The sequence below is a fragment of the Nannospalax galili genome, unplaced genomic scaffold (assembly GCF_000622305.1).
Source record: "Nannospalax galili isolate Female #2095 unplaced genomic scaffold, S.galili_v1.0 scaffold657, whole genome shotgun sequence".
Lineage (NCBI taxonomy): Eukaryota > Metazoa > Chordata > Mammalia > Rodentia > Spalacidae > Nannospalax > Nannospalax galili.
The window spans coordinates 101,430-117,135 of NW_008339927.1; the positions used below are offsets into that span (position 1 = coordinate 101,430).

A 15,706-nucleotide genomic window follows, 5' to 3' on the forward strand; every position below is an offset into this window, starting at 1 on the left:
GCAAGCAAAATCTTTCCATGGTGATACTGTACAGTGCGTCCTCATGATAGAGTCCAGCAGCTCCAACTGTCCAATCAGAAGGGCCCTGCTTTTCATTGCAAAGTCAACACACCATGCAAAAGACTGGCCCTTGCATCCGCACAGCACACAGAGGTACCTCGAAGTGCATGGTGTAACTCTTTAGGGTGACACTGCTGGACACATCGGATATATCAGCCACAGAGTCAAACTGGGGAAAAAATGGGCATATCAGTTTTTGCTTAAAAGTGTTTTAGGAGTTAAGAGTCCAGATGACAGAGAAGTACCCTTCATAGAGCTCAGCCACAGAGGAGAGTTTGAGCCACAGAGGAGACTGGAGGAACTCCAAACAGGAAGGACAGTCAGAAGGCAACCTGGAAACAGAGAGAGTGTCCATCTTCAGTGGGGACCCAGCCGGGTGGACCTGATGCTGACACTGCCGGCGTAAAGGCAAGCATCAGAAACATGGGCCTTAGCAGCAAACGAAAACCTGCAGATGAAATCCACAAGCTAAACATCCAGCTTTGGGATGTGACAGGTCTAAAAGTAACTCCAGGGCTGGGGCTTTGATCAGTAGCAGAGTGCTCCCTAACATGTGCAAGGTCCTGAGTTCAATCTTCAGCTCAGCAAAATTCTAAAAACCAAAGACTCCCATGAGGCAAGGAAGGTACTCATTTCGGACCTCGTTCAATCGCAGAACTCAAACTACCATAACTGCCAGTTGCCATCTTGGCTTAGGGCTTGGCAGCCAAATGCTGACCCTGCCCAAACAAAGCCTTGGGCCAGCCAACGCCTCCACTTCACTGGGCAGAAGAGTGCCCCTCAGCATCCTGCAATTTCTGGTCCAGCTGCTGTGGCCCAAAGCTCAAGATCTACCCACACCTACTGCATGGGAATAGGGTGGATCTCTCTCTCTAAGCCACAGTTGGACTGTAGCCACTGCTGAAGACACCTTGTCTTAACCACATCTACACAGCCAGAGCTGCAAGGAGTCCCAGGCAAACCCAGTAACTCTGAACATAGATGCTAGCAGCCAAGGCCCCCTGCCCCCACCGCCTGTGCTCTACTGCCTGAGTTCTACAGGGTTCTCTTCCCGGCCATCCACTCTAGACTGTAACCATCACTGAAAAATCCCAGCTTCACCTGTGCCTGTGGTTTGGGAGCCGGGAAAGCTTCTAGCTCAGCCACATAACTTTATAGTGACCAGTGGCCTCAGCACTTGTCCATACCCACAATTGACAGGCAGGATCTATAGAATTTGTCCTTCCTAGCTCATAACTTCAGGACTAGCTGCTGGTAGGAAAAGACTCCGAATCACTCAAGCTTGTCCCAAGGACCAGAGAAAGCATTCACCTGTGTGCTTCAAATCCAGGACAACTCTGCCACAGGGTTTGTCCCCAGCTTTTTCTACAGTACTCAGGAGTCCCCAATCCCTGAAGCTCAAGGACTCTAGATACCAAAGCTGCACACTTTAGGTCAACCTGTGGACCAAGTGAAAGTCTGCTCCATGTCTTGTACCTGGAGGAGTGGGTATGGCAGAGCCCGGGCCTAAATGATAACACCATGAACTAGATGACCTGGGGAATGAACATCACAGGCCATAGACTTTGACCCATAATTGCTGGTGCCATGTCCACTTCTCTCCTGTGATCTGGAGAAGATATCATCTGGGTCCCACAGAAACAGCCATTGTTGCTGCCTGCCCTAGGGACCAATGACCATTTACCCCCAGGTCCTTTGATTTCTAAAACTTTGATCCACAGTTACCTGGGCCGTTGATACCAGCACCACCTTTGGGCATCTGTGGGACCTAAAAAAGGTCCCATCTCAACCTGTGGCTCAAGAACCTGTGCTGCTGGTGCCATGGTCCTTGGCATCACCTGTGCTTGCCCCCCTGAGGGGTACGAAAGGTCCTCCTCATACTCTGCACCACTTAGACTGATGGCTGCTCACAAAATCCAGTGCTATGGGCGCTTGACTGTGTTGTACCTGAAGATACACACTTCGAAGCCTATGTCTGCTTCAAACCATGAAAGTACCTTCATGACCTTCATTTTAGAATACTGAAGACCTCACATACACCGATCCCAGTTGGATGAAGAACTCACAAAGAGGTTTAAAGCTCCTTTATAACCAACCATGTTAAACAGACATCTAGATCTCATGTAAACAACAAAACCTTTTCCTATATAAAAATGACCAGAAAATTGGAAGAAAAAAAGTGTTACACTAGGTGTGTAGACAAATCTAAGACTACAAGAAACATGAAAATACCCATGACCTAAAGGAGAACAAGTGCTCTGAAAATAGACCTAAAGTGGAAGGAGACCTACAAGAACTGAATTAAAGTCGTGACACTAAGGAAACAGAGACATACACAACTGCAGAAAACAATACAAAGAGAGGATGGGAACCATGAAGGATGTGAGATCACTAAGAGGTGGAATTACTAACAAGCCGATCACAGTTCAATCAGACTGAGCGTGCTGGCGAATGCCTCCAGTTCCAGCACTTGGGAGGCAGAGGAATCTGAGATTGAGGCCGGCCAGGGCTACATAGTGAGTTCCAGGCCAGCTTGGGGCTATAGGGAGACCCGGTCTCAAAAAGACATGCAAGCAAAGAAAGATCTTCAGCCAAGGAAATGAGAGACGAAGGAGCTTTCCACAGGAGGTAGAGCAAGCAGAGAAGAGAACTCCAGAAGCGGTAGACAGGTTATTGGTACAGACACAGAAAGATGGAAACAAAAAGGACTAAGAAAATGATGGAATGTGAGGTTGACAGTGACCGAATGTTCCGTCATGAGCACCATGGAAAGGGGAAAGGTACTGAAAACCTGTTTTGTGAAATAACTGAAAAATCCCAAGAGCCAATGGATGGGGGGGTGTGTGTGTGAAATGCTTCTGGACATGACATGGCTGTTAAAACCATGGTGGTGACCTGCACGAGATTAAGCCAGTTAAAAATTTCAGCATGGATCCTACAGGGCCCCCAAGGCTCCACCCCGTCAGAGTTGCTGTTGGCAACTGATGGCTGCTAAGGGGAGAGTCGCTCTTTGCCAACATGGCCAGTGGTAGCCACCCACTGGATAGCCACACACTCATGCATATATGGGGAGCAGTGATTGGACTCTGGGTTATTAACACTTTTTAAAAGGGGGCAGGGGAACTAGGAGGAGTTGGAGGGTCAGAGTGGTGGATAAATATGATCCATATACATTGTATAAATGTATGAAACTTTCAAAGAAAGTAACCAAGTGCCTCTCAACTGATAAGAGGGTAATGAAAATGTGGTACAGTTACACAATGGCATTCTCAGCAGTAAAGAAAGATGAAATAATGACGTTTGCAGGTAAATGGATGGATCTGGAAACTGTTATGCTAAGTGAAGTAACACAGACTCAGAAGAACAAAGGACTATGTTCTTCCTTGCTGGTGGATCCCAGCACCAAAGCCTTGTAAGTGAGTGCATATCCTGATGTAACTGCAGGAAGCAGGAAAATGGAAGGGAACCAGGGAGGTAAAGGAATGAAGAAACCCGAGAGAGAAGACTAGTAGGAGACAGGTGTTACTAAAAAGGGGGTGAAGGAGCTCAAAAGGGGTAGACGATAGCAAAAAATTATCGAGGGAGAAATGGAGAAAATGGGGACACTTTAAATGGGAAGGGCTGGGAGGGAGGACAAGACAGGGAGAGAGAGAGGAGAGACAGTGCCTAGCTAGTATGAAAAACCAGAGGGACTCATATGAGTCCAAAAACCTACTGAAAAATTTCACATACAATATCCCTACATGAGTGTGAGCATAGGTGAAGACCACATGACAAGAGTCAACGCCAGACAGGAGAAACCTTCCTTTGAGGTGTTGGCCAGGGTGGTCCAAGAGACTCCCAGAATTACATAGGCTATTGCCACACTCCTTGATTGCCTCTCAGGACTTGAAGGTAAGACCCTATTGCTAAAGACAGGACATAGGATTTGGAGCAGTGGAGCTGGAACTGACCTGAAGGCCAGCTCTCATAGCTTTGGAGCGCACTACACAAGCTGGTAAGGGAGAACATCAATGGTCCAACTCTAGTTTCAAGGCCTAAAAAACACATCAATGACCAGCACAGCAAAGGACATTGGTGCAGTAGTGGCACTTTTTAAAAACATTTTAAAAATGTATATATGTACGTATTGCCTGTGTGTAGGTAAGTGCACATGTGTTGTGCAATGCCCGCGGAGGACAGAGAGACTGTCAGATCCCCTGGAACTGGAGTTACAGACAGTTGTTAGATGCCATGCGGGTGCTGGGATTCAAACCTGGGTCTTATGCAAGAACAGCCACTGTTATTAACCTCTGAGCCACCTCTCCAGCCCCAATAATGGCACTTTTATCTTGGGAGTGATCAACAGCTACTTAATTGGACTTAAAGGCCACTCAGTGGGAGGAAACTTTAGTCTGGTACTGTAAACCTAGTCAGACACACACAGTTGGAGAGGTCATAGATCTTAGAGAGAACCCCAAGATACTCATATCCTTAATTTCTTACTATGTGCAAAATATGAATCCTTAAATTTACAGACAAGTATCCCAGTCACCACCCATCAAAGTAGCTTCTTTTTCATCAGACAGAGATTACTGCAGTTACACCACTGCTCACAGATTCTCTATGAACTGCCAAAGACTAAGCATATCTAGGATGCAATCTCTACACCTAAGACTCACAGAACATAGAACAAGGGATGAAGAGAACACTAACGTTTCTTTCAATTCTCATTAATGAAGCTCTTTCATGCAACAGAGAGCCAGGAACACAAATGGCCAAAGTGTGGAGATTAAGAGTCTGCAGAGTATGGGTCCTTGGACAGGAGTCTTATATTAAACTCCACCCAGGGCTCAGGGACCTTTGCAGAAGAGGGGGCAGAAGACGGAGCCAGAGAGGAGGTGCAGGACCATACAGAAATCCTGCAAGTGCCTGGGACCCTTCTCATGCAAACCTACAGCAGTGGTGTCAGTGTGCACAAGACTTATGCAAACTTAGGCAGACAAAACCCCAGCACAGAACAGTGGAAATGAACAGCAGGCACCAATCTTAGTCTAAGAATCATTGGCAGCTGATGACTGCTGGGTGAGGAAGAGCTGCTCTTGAAGGGAGAAACTAGATAGGCTGACTAAATCCCGGTGGATGAAAATGCATGGAGGGACATCTCAGGACACTAACTTTACATGATATATCTTAATACAAATGACAGAAGTATGAACTCTGGTTGGGGGGCTATGGGAGGTGCCAAGGGGTAATAAAGATGATTTTATCTATGAAATACACAAAAATTCAATAAAAAATTAAAAATAAGCACAACAATACATGAAGTAAATTTTAAAATCTGAAAAAAAAAATCCCAAATCTTTAGCGTTATAGGCATCCAGATTTATGAAGGTCAAAGGATTCAAATTAGCTTCAACCAAAACAGATCTTAACCATTGTATATCTGTCAAAATACTGAGTATATGACAATTCTAAAAACATTAAGGGGGAAGCTTGCCATGTGTACAGAAAAAAACTCCAAACAGAAAACTAACACTCTAGACGAGGCAGTGAAGAAGCAGAGGGAGGCGGAGGGACAGAGAAAACTTGCTAAAGAATAACTTACTACAATTATTCAAAATTGAAGAGTAGTCTTTCTCAGATAAGATGAAATCTGAGGGATTCACTGCCACTAGGCTAGCCCTATAAGAGACCTAAGGAAGTCTTACACTAGAAATGAAAAGATGGTCAATTCTATCATGAATATGCAAAACTTAGCATGAAAGAAACCTACCAAATCAAACAAAACAAAAACATCCAAATAGGTAGAACGTTACAACCACAACAAAATACAAGGAAGCAGAATACAGTTACCACAATGATTGAAGGAAGGTTGATCAACAATAGCCTTGTGTAATTGGATTAAATTCATCAGTATCAAGATACAGGTTGGCAGAATGAATACTGAAAAGTCAGATATAGTGTTGCACACTTGTAATGCAAGCATTTGCGAGCCTGAGGCAGGAGGATTGTGAGCTGAAGGCTATCTTGGCATCCTTGGCTACATATCAAGATCCTATCTCAAAAACAAAACCAAAAAAATCCCCCAAACAGAGAGACGAAATCTTCAGATCTGCTGTATACTGCCTACAGGAAACTCACTTCACTGATAAATACACACAGCACAGACTAAAAATTAGTAAAAAGATATGTATCACTTTGACAGAAACAAAAAATGACTTGTGGTGTGGGTCTTATGATCCTGCTGCCTCAGCCTCCCAGCTAGCTAAGATGATAAGTTCAAGGCATGCTGGGCCTACAAAGAGTTTCAGGCCAGTCTGAGCAACTGAGATCTTGTCTCAAAATAAATATGAAAAGCGAGCAACTGAGATCTTGTCTCAAAATAAATATGAAAAGCGAGCTAGATACAGCTCAGTGCTGTCTTAGTGTATGCAATGCCCTAGTTTAACCCTAGCTGCATTCATTTCAGATAAAAGAGATGCTAGATAAAATAGATGTTAAATACAGTCTTTACAAAGAGATGGGCTGGAGAGATGGCTCAGCTGTCAAGAGCACTGGCTGCTCTTTCAGAGAAACCAGGTTTGATGCCCAGCTCCCACATGGCTGCTAACAACCATGCATAGCTCCAGTTCCTGGGGATCTGACATCCTTTTGTGGTCTCCTCGGGCAATGTACAACACAGGTGTACAATACACTCATACTGTAGCCCGAAAATTACTCATCACTCTGAAAAGCGTGGGTGACAAGAAGCATGGGCAACAGGCGAGTGTGAGGCACCCTGGGAAGGGGGGGATGTGGAGCGTAGCTGCACGGCAGAGCTGGCAGCAGGGAGATTGGAAGAGAGAGCCAAGGATGAGCTGGATCCGAAGCTGGGACCAGGAAGTGTGTGGCCACCGCCAACTGTGGAGGTGTCCTGCAGGGCCTGGAAGCGAGATGGGTCACTCACAGACCATGGGGTGAGACCGTGGGCAGGGTTTGAGTGATGCTTGAGTTATGAAAAGCCATCTTTTTGTAAGTTGCTCCCTCCCTGTCATATAAACCATGCAAAACCCAAGATAAAAATGTGTTAAAAATGTGTTATGCCAGTTTGTCGATGAGTGTCAGGACCACGAGACGCTGAGAGATTGAGGGTGGTTCAAACAGTGGGAAGGGGAAAATTTAGTACAACACATACACATTAAATAAAATTCAAAGATCTTTACAGAGACAAAATCATTACAGTGATGAAAGGGTCCATTCAAGAAGATACAATTGTAAGCATACATACCCCAAATGTCACTTCCCAAATACAAAGCAAACTTGGTGCTGCACTGAGAGACTGATTCAATAGTGGGTGCGGATTCCAACACCCAGATCTTCTCATTAGGTACATCAGGCAAACACAAGATCAATAGACAACTGAGTAGAATCATAGCTTAAAGCAAAGATTCCTAACAGAAAGTAACCAAACATTTCATCCAGGAGCAGCGTGCAGATTCTTCACATCAGGACATGGAACATCTTGAAGGTAGATGAGTTAAGCCACAAACCAAGACTCAATAAGTAAAAAAAAATCCCGAGGTCATATGTCTCCTCAGACTCTAACAGATTAAAACTACAAACCAAGAACCAGAAGAAGAATGGAAAGTGTGCAGATGCATGTAATCTGAACAGCATGCTCCAAAATGAGATGGGGTGATGGACGAAATGGGAAGCAAATTAAGAACTTTCTAGAAGCTACTGAAAAATGACAACACAATATACCAAAATCTGCTGAACAGAGCAGAAGTGCCAAGAAACAAGGTTATAGTTCAAAAAATGCAGAACATTGTTGAAATCATTGGTGTTTTGAAAGGATCAACAAACTTGACAAGTGTTAGCTAGCCTAACCAAGACAACAAGAAGGACACATAAATATTAGCAAAGATGTAAAAGGAAGAGTGTAACTGATCCTACAGAAATTCAGTCACAAAATCTACCATAAGCAAATGTATTTTAAAAACCTGGAAAAAACAAGAAATGGATAAATTTATACACAGTTTACCAAAAGTGAATCAAGGTGAACAGCACGTCTAAACAAACCAATGATATGGATACCATAATTAAAAGTCTTCCATCTCAGGGGCTGTGGAGATGGCTCAGTGGTTACGAGCACCTAATCTCATGTACTGTGGCTCACAACAGCCTGTAACTCCAGCTTCATTGGGCTCCAGTGCCCTCTTCTGGTCTCCACAGGCACCTGCAATCATGTATGTATATGCCCACATACACACATGCACACACACACATAATTAAAAACAAAATCTTTTTAAAAACAAAGCTATCTATAAATGAACCTGAATTCTATAAAACATTTAAAGGATGACTAATTCTAATTCTCAAACTATTCTAAAAAATCCAAAATGAAAGGAATTCTTTCACTTTACGAGCCCAGTATTATCCCAATAACAAAACCAGACAAACATACAAACCCTTACAACCCCTCCCCACAATACACACAAAAACCCTACAGACTTATATCTCTGATGGGCACAGATGCAAAGTTTTCTTTAAATAGTAATTCCAATTCAAGATGCTGGTTACATCCCAGTGAGACACTAACCATTGTTCTAGCCTGCTTGCAATTGTGAATAAACACCATACACTGATTTTAACTCCTTTAGGTCACCATCAAATACCATACCACGAACCACAAGACTTTCTTCTGACATAGCATTTCACTTTATACATCAAGAAGAACATACAATGTGATCAGATGGGATTTTGCCCAGGTATGCAAGGATGGTTCAATATATACAAATCCAGAAACGAGACAGAGGGTATTAACAGAATGAAGAACAAAAACCATATGGGCATCATTTTTGTAGAAAAGGCATCCAAGAGACCTATGCAGACTGTGATTGCCTGAATCCGGCCTCCATGGTGGTAAGCTTCCCCAATCAGCCTTGCCACCCCCCACCTTGGATCATCTGCAGCCCCTCCTACTGCTGCAGGCTAGGCTTCTCTGCCCTTTAGTAGGGGCCCCAGACTCTTGCAGACTGCTTCAGAAGGCCCGAATCCAGCTTCCACTTAGCCAGCTTCCCAAATTGTGCTGTGCCTGCTGGTTAGTAAGGGACCAGATCTTGGGAGAGAGCCTGAGAATATCTAACTGGTCTCTGACTTTGGGTCTTTGCAGGAACTTCTGGTGTAGCTGGTGTTAGAGCCATCTGGTCCATACAGTATAAAATGAAGAGAGAACCTGAAGCCCTGACCAACCAGCTTTTCATACCCAATAAGAAAACAACCAAGGATCATCAATAACACAAACAGACTTTAACTTAACAAAGAAAGGCTTGAGTTTCATACCAGAATCACAAGAAACAAATCCACGTGCCAAAATCACAACAAAAAATACTAATATGAAAAACCCAAATATGTCCCCACCAAACACCACCAGTCCTATAGAAGAGTTTTCCAATGAGAATCCCCTAGAGATAAGCCAGGACACAGAATTTAAAAGGACAGTTAGAAACATGATCAAAGAATTCAACAAATTTAAAGAACAAACAACTAAAAGAAGACAGGGATAACTTCTGATGGAATTCACAAAGGAGGTAGAAGTATTGAAGAAAACGCAAGCTGAAATGAAGAAGGAAGTGGAAAACTCAATAAGCCAAGTAGAAAGGACAGGAGAAAGCCTCACCAATAGAATGAATGAAATGGAAACTAATATCAATACTGGATGATGAAATTGAAGAATTGGACTGCTCAAGCAAAGATTATGAAAAAAACCCCACAGGAATGGAGTGTTCAGGAAATGTGGAACACCATGAAAAGACCATATTTACACATAATAGGCATAGAGGAAGGAGAAGTATCTCAAGCAAATAGTATTGCCTAGATCTTCAACAGGATTGTAGAAGAAAATTTCCCAAAATTAAGGAAAGACATGCCCATACAAATACAAGAAGCTCATAGAACACCAAATAGGATCAGAAATGAAACTCCCCGCGGCATATCATAGTAAAAACATTAAATGTACAGAACAAAGAGAATACTGAAAGCGTGAAACTCCCTGCGGCATATCATAGTAAAAACAGTAAATGTACAGAACAAAGAGAATACTGAAAGCAGCAAAAGAAATACAAGCCATGTACAAAGGAAAGCCATCAGAATTACAGCTGACTTATCAATGCAAACTATGAAAGCCAGAAGAGCTGGACCAAAGTATTTCCAGTTCTAAATGACCAGAGATGCCAATCCAGAATACTTTACCCAGCAAAAATATTTATTACAGATAAAGGGGAAAGAAAAATCTTCCATGACAAGAATAGGCTAAAAGAATTCATGTCCACAAAACCAACCCATCAGAGAATACTTGAAGCAATACAAAGAGCTGAAGAAAGAAACAACTGTACCCCAGGGGCAACAGAAGGAAACTAAATGAAGGTGTAATTGTGGAAACACACGATTATACTAAGAATGCAAACATAAAATAAAGGCAACCAATAAATGTCTTATATATTTAAATATAACGGACTGAACTCCCCAGTCAAAAGACTCAGGCTAGGTGAATGGATTAAGAAGCAAAATCCATCATTTTGTTGTCTGCAAGAAACCCATCTCACCTTCAAAGACAGATACTACCTTAAGGTAAAAAGATGGAAAAAAAAAAAAAGTACTCCAAGCTAATGGCACTAAGAAACAAACAGGGGTTGCAATTCTAATATCTGACAAAATAGACTTCAGACTAAAACTAATCAGAAGAGATAAAGAGGGCCACTTCATTCCTATCAAAGGAAGAATTGACCAAGAAGATATTACAATCATGAACATATATGTATCAAACTCTGGTGCACCCAATTTCACAAAAACAGGTGGCATACTCCTTTAATCCCATCATTTGGGTAGGGGCAGAGGCAGATGGATCTCTTGAGTTCAAGACCAGCCTGGTCTACATAGTGAGTTCCAGGTCAGCTGGGGCTACAGGGAGACCCTGTCTCAAAAAGACCAAAAACAAAACAAAAAACAGTACTACAGGACTTCAAGATACAGATTAACCCCAACTCAGTAATCATAGGGAACTTTAATACCCTACTGTCTCCATTAGAGAGGTCAATTGAACAAAGAATAAACAGAGAAACAACTGAATTAAATGATTCCATACATCAAATAGGCCTAACAGACATTTACCGAATATTCCACCCAAGCACCAAAGAATACATTCTCTGTTCAGCATCCCATGGAACTTTCTCCAAAACTGACCATATACTGGAGCACAAAACAAAACTCAACAACAACAAAAAATTGAAATAATTTCATGCATTCTATCAGATCACAATGCAATAAAGCTTAAAGTCAATACTGAAAGAAGCCCTAGTAACAAGACAGATTCATGGAGATTAAACAACACACTCCTGAATGATGACTGGGTCAAAGAAGAAATTAAGAAAGAAAAGTATTCTTGGAATTAAAAAAAAAAGAATAATACAACACCACAAAACATCTGGGACACTTAAAGCAGTCTTAAGAGGAAAGTTTATAGCTCTAAGTGCCTACATTAAAAAATCAGAAAAAGCACAAATACATAACCTATTCTAACTCAAGACTCTGGAAAGGCAAGAACAAATGAAATCCAAACCCAGCAGATGAAAAGAAATAACAAAAATCAGAGCAGAAATTAAATAGAAACAAACAACAAAGAATCAATGAAATCTAAAAGTTGGTTCTTTGAAAAGATAAACAAGATAGGCAAATCCTTAGCCCAGTTAACCAAAAAAGCAACTCCAAATCAACAAAATCAGAGATGAAAAGGGAAACATCACAACAGACAGCAAAAAGATCTAGAGCACTATAAGGGAATTCTTAAAAAACATATACTCTATTAAATTTGAAAACAAAATAAATGAATGAATGAAAATAGGAATTACCAAAGCTAAACCTAGAAGAGATCAATAGCTTAAACAGACTCATAAGGAAATTGACACAGTAATAGAAACCTCCCAACTAAAAAAAAAGCCAAGACCCAGATGGATTTACAACAGAATTTTACCAGATACTTAAAGAAGTTCTACAACCAATACTACTTAAATTATTCAAAAAGATAGAAACAGGGAGAACTCCCAAATTCCTTCTATGAAGCCAACATCACTGCAATACTAAAACCAGGTAAAGATGCACCCGAAGAAATGAAACTATAGACCCATATCCTTAATGAGCCCACATGCAAAAATTCTCAACAAAATACTTGCAAACTGCATACAGGTGTACATCAAAAAGATCATTCGCCATGATCAAGTAGGCTTTATTCCAGAGATGCAGAGATGGTTCACTGTAAATTAATAAACATCACAAATCATTTAAATGGACTCACAGATAAAAATCACATGGTCATCTAAATAGATGCAGACAAGGCCTTTGACAAAAATTCAACATGCATTCATGATAAAAGTTCTAAAGTGGACTAGAGGGAACATATCTCAACATTATTAAAGTTACATACAACATATCCCAGCCAACATCATTCTAAATAGAGAAAAACTGGAAGCATTCCCATTAAATTGGAAACCAGACAAGGATGTCCACTATCTCCACTCTTTTTATAACGTAGTGCTTGAACTCTTACTAGAGCAATAAGACAAGAGAAGGAAATTAAAGGAGTAATAATTGGAAGAGGTAAGAGGTCAAATTGTCCCTTTTTGCAGATGAAATGATATTATATCTAAGAGATCCCAAAAAATTCCACCAGAAAACTTCTAGAAATGATTAACACTTTCAGTAAACTGGCAGGTTACAAAATTAATTTAGAAAAATTAGTTCCCTTTCTGTATACCAATAACTAGCAATCAAAGAAAGAGTACAGAGAAACCCTCCCATTCACAACACTCTCTTTAAGGTTTCACCTTACCCCAGTCAGACTGGCTAAGATCAAGAGAACAAATGATACCAAATGTTGGAGAGGATGTGGGGAAAGGGAAATTCTCATTCACTACTGTTGGGATTGCAAACTTGTTCAACCCCTATGGAAAGCAGTGTGGAGAACTCTTTAAAAACTAAAAATGAAGCTACCATTTGACCCAGTTATACCACTCCTTGGCATATACCCAAAGAACTCATCCTATTGCAGAGATACTTGTAGATCCATGTTTGTTGCTGCTCTTTTCACAATACCTTAGAGATGGAAGTGATCTAAATATCCCTCAACTGACCAATGGATAATGAAAATGTACATTTACACAAGGTGTTCTACTCAGTGATAAAGATGAAATCTTGAAATTTGCAGATTAATTAATGGAACTAGAAACTGTTATATGAAGTAATACAGACTCAGAAAACCAAACAACATATGTTCTTCCTCATTTGTGAATCCTAGCACCAAATCCTTTTATGTGAGTATATATCCTGATGTAACTGCAGGAACCAGGAAAATGGAGAGGAAAAAGGGAGATAAAGGGAAAGATGGAACCTGAGAGGGAAGAACAGTAGGAGACAGGTGTTACTAAGGGAGAAATGGGTAAAACGGGGATATTTAAATGGTAGGGGGAAGGGAGGGCTATACAAGGAGCTATGGGGAAAAAGGAGAAGTAGGAGCTCAAGAAAGGTGGGACCATAGGAGTACTATTAAGGGAGAATGGGGATACTTTAAAGGGGGAGGGCATAGATGGAGGGTTAGACAGGGAGAGGTAGGGGAGAGAGAAATAATGCCTAGCTAGTGTAAAAAACCAAAATCCTACTGACAAATTACACTTACAGTATCACTACACGAGTCCATGTGTATAGCTGAAGGTTACATAACAACAAACCTTGCTAGATAGGAGAAATCGTCCTTTGAGTTGTTGGGTGAGGTAGTCCAGAAGACTCCAAAAATTACACAGGCTATTGCCACAGCCCTTGATTGTCTCCTAGAAATTGTATCCTATCGCTGAAGACAGGACATACTTCATATACACGATTTGGAGCAGTGGTGCTGGAACTGACCTGGAAGCCACCTCTCTGAAGGCCAGTTCTCATAGCTTTGTAGAGCACTTTGCAAGCTTCTAAGGGAGAATGCCAAATGATGGTCCAATCCCAGCTTCAAGGCATAAAAACCGCATCAGTGACCAGTACAGCAAATGATATTGGTGCAGTAGTGGCACTTTTATGTTGGGGATAATCAACAGCTACCTAATGGGACTCAAAGCCTGCTCAATGGGAGGAACTTCATGTGTGCTACTGTAAACCTAGCCAATATACATGGCTGGAGAGGTCTTAGTAGAGAAAGCCCCAAAGCTGCCCTAGACCAGCATCTTTCCTGGGCCCAGGTCCCAGGCCAGTCCAACCCCCAAATTCCTGAGGCCAAAATCTTTACTGGAGGGAACCAGACCTTAGGAAAAAGCCTGAGAGCATCTGATCCTCATCTGAATTGGGCCTCTGTGGGAACTCCTGAAGACAAAAGCAATCTGGCAAATTCCAGAGGCCAAAATCTTCCCTGGAGGGATTCAGACCTTAGGAGAAAACCTGAAAACTTCTGACCCTCATCTGAATTGGGCCTCAGTGGGAACTTCTGAAGACAAAAGCAGTCCAGCCACTCCAATATAAAATCAAAAGATCGAACTGGAAGCTTAGACAAACCAGCCTTTCATGCCCAAAAGTAAACCACAAAGACCCATAAAGTTCACAAAAAGAAGCATACCTAAACTTGAAGGCCTGAGTCTTACACAAGAATAAGAAACTACAAAAGAAATTCACATGTCAAAATCACAGAGAAAAAATAACACGAAAAACCAAAATAACATCCCCACCAAATACCAATAGTCCTCTAGAAGAGCACAATGAAAACCCCCTAGAGATAATGCAGGATATGGAATGCAAAAGAACAGTTACAAACATGATAAAAGAATTCAGTGAATTTAAAGAACACACAAACAAATCAAAGAACTGAAGGAAGATAGGATATACTTCTGAATGAATTCAGAAAAGATATAGAAGTATTGAAGAATACTCAGGCTGAAATGAAGAAGGAAGTGAATCACTCAGTAAGCCAATTAGAAACAACAGGAGAAAGCCTCACTAATAGGATGAATGAAGTGGAAAACAGCGTATCAAGACTGGAAGATAAAGTGGAAAAACTAGAACACTCAAGCAAAGATTATGAAAAATTTAAGAAATCACAAGAATGGAATATGCAGGAATTGTGTGACACTATATAAAGACCAAACTTACGAATCATAGGCATACAGGAAGTAGAAGAATCCCAAGATAATGGCATGGACCAGATCTTCAACAGAATCATGGAAGAAAATTTCAAAAAATTAAAGAAAGACATGCCCATGTAAATACAAGAAGCAAATAGAACACCAAACAGACAGGACCAGAAAAGAAATTCGCTATGGCACACCATAGTAAAAACACTAAACATGGTGGCACATGCCTTTAATCCCAGCATTCATGAGGCAGAGGCAGGTGGATCTCTGTGAGTTCGAGTCCAGCCTGGTCTACAGAGTGTGTTCCAGGCCAGCTGGGGCTACAGGGAGACCCTGTCTCAAAAAGATCAAAACAAAACAAAACAAAACAAAACAAAACACTAAACATACAAAACAAAGAGACAATACTGAAAGCTGCAAAAGAGAAACAACAAGTCACAGATAAAGGAAAACCCATTAGGATTACAGCTGACTTTTCAGTGCAAACTATGAAAGACACAAGATCCTGGACCAAAGCATTGCCA

General features: G+C 41.5%; 1 protein-coding gene across 1 annotated transcript in view; it reads right to left on the reverse strand.

The window, feature by feature from the left end:
• Ush2a (usherin) overlaps positions 1–15,706 on the reverse strand; it is an 828,188-nt gene that overhangs the window by 3,171 nt on the left and 809,311 nt on the right. The window lies entirely within an intron of this gene.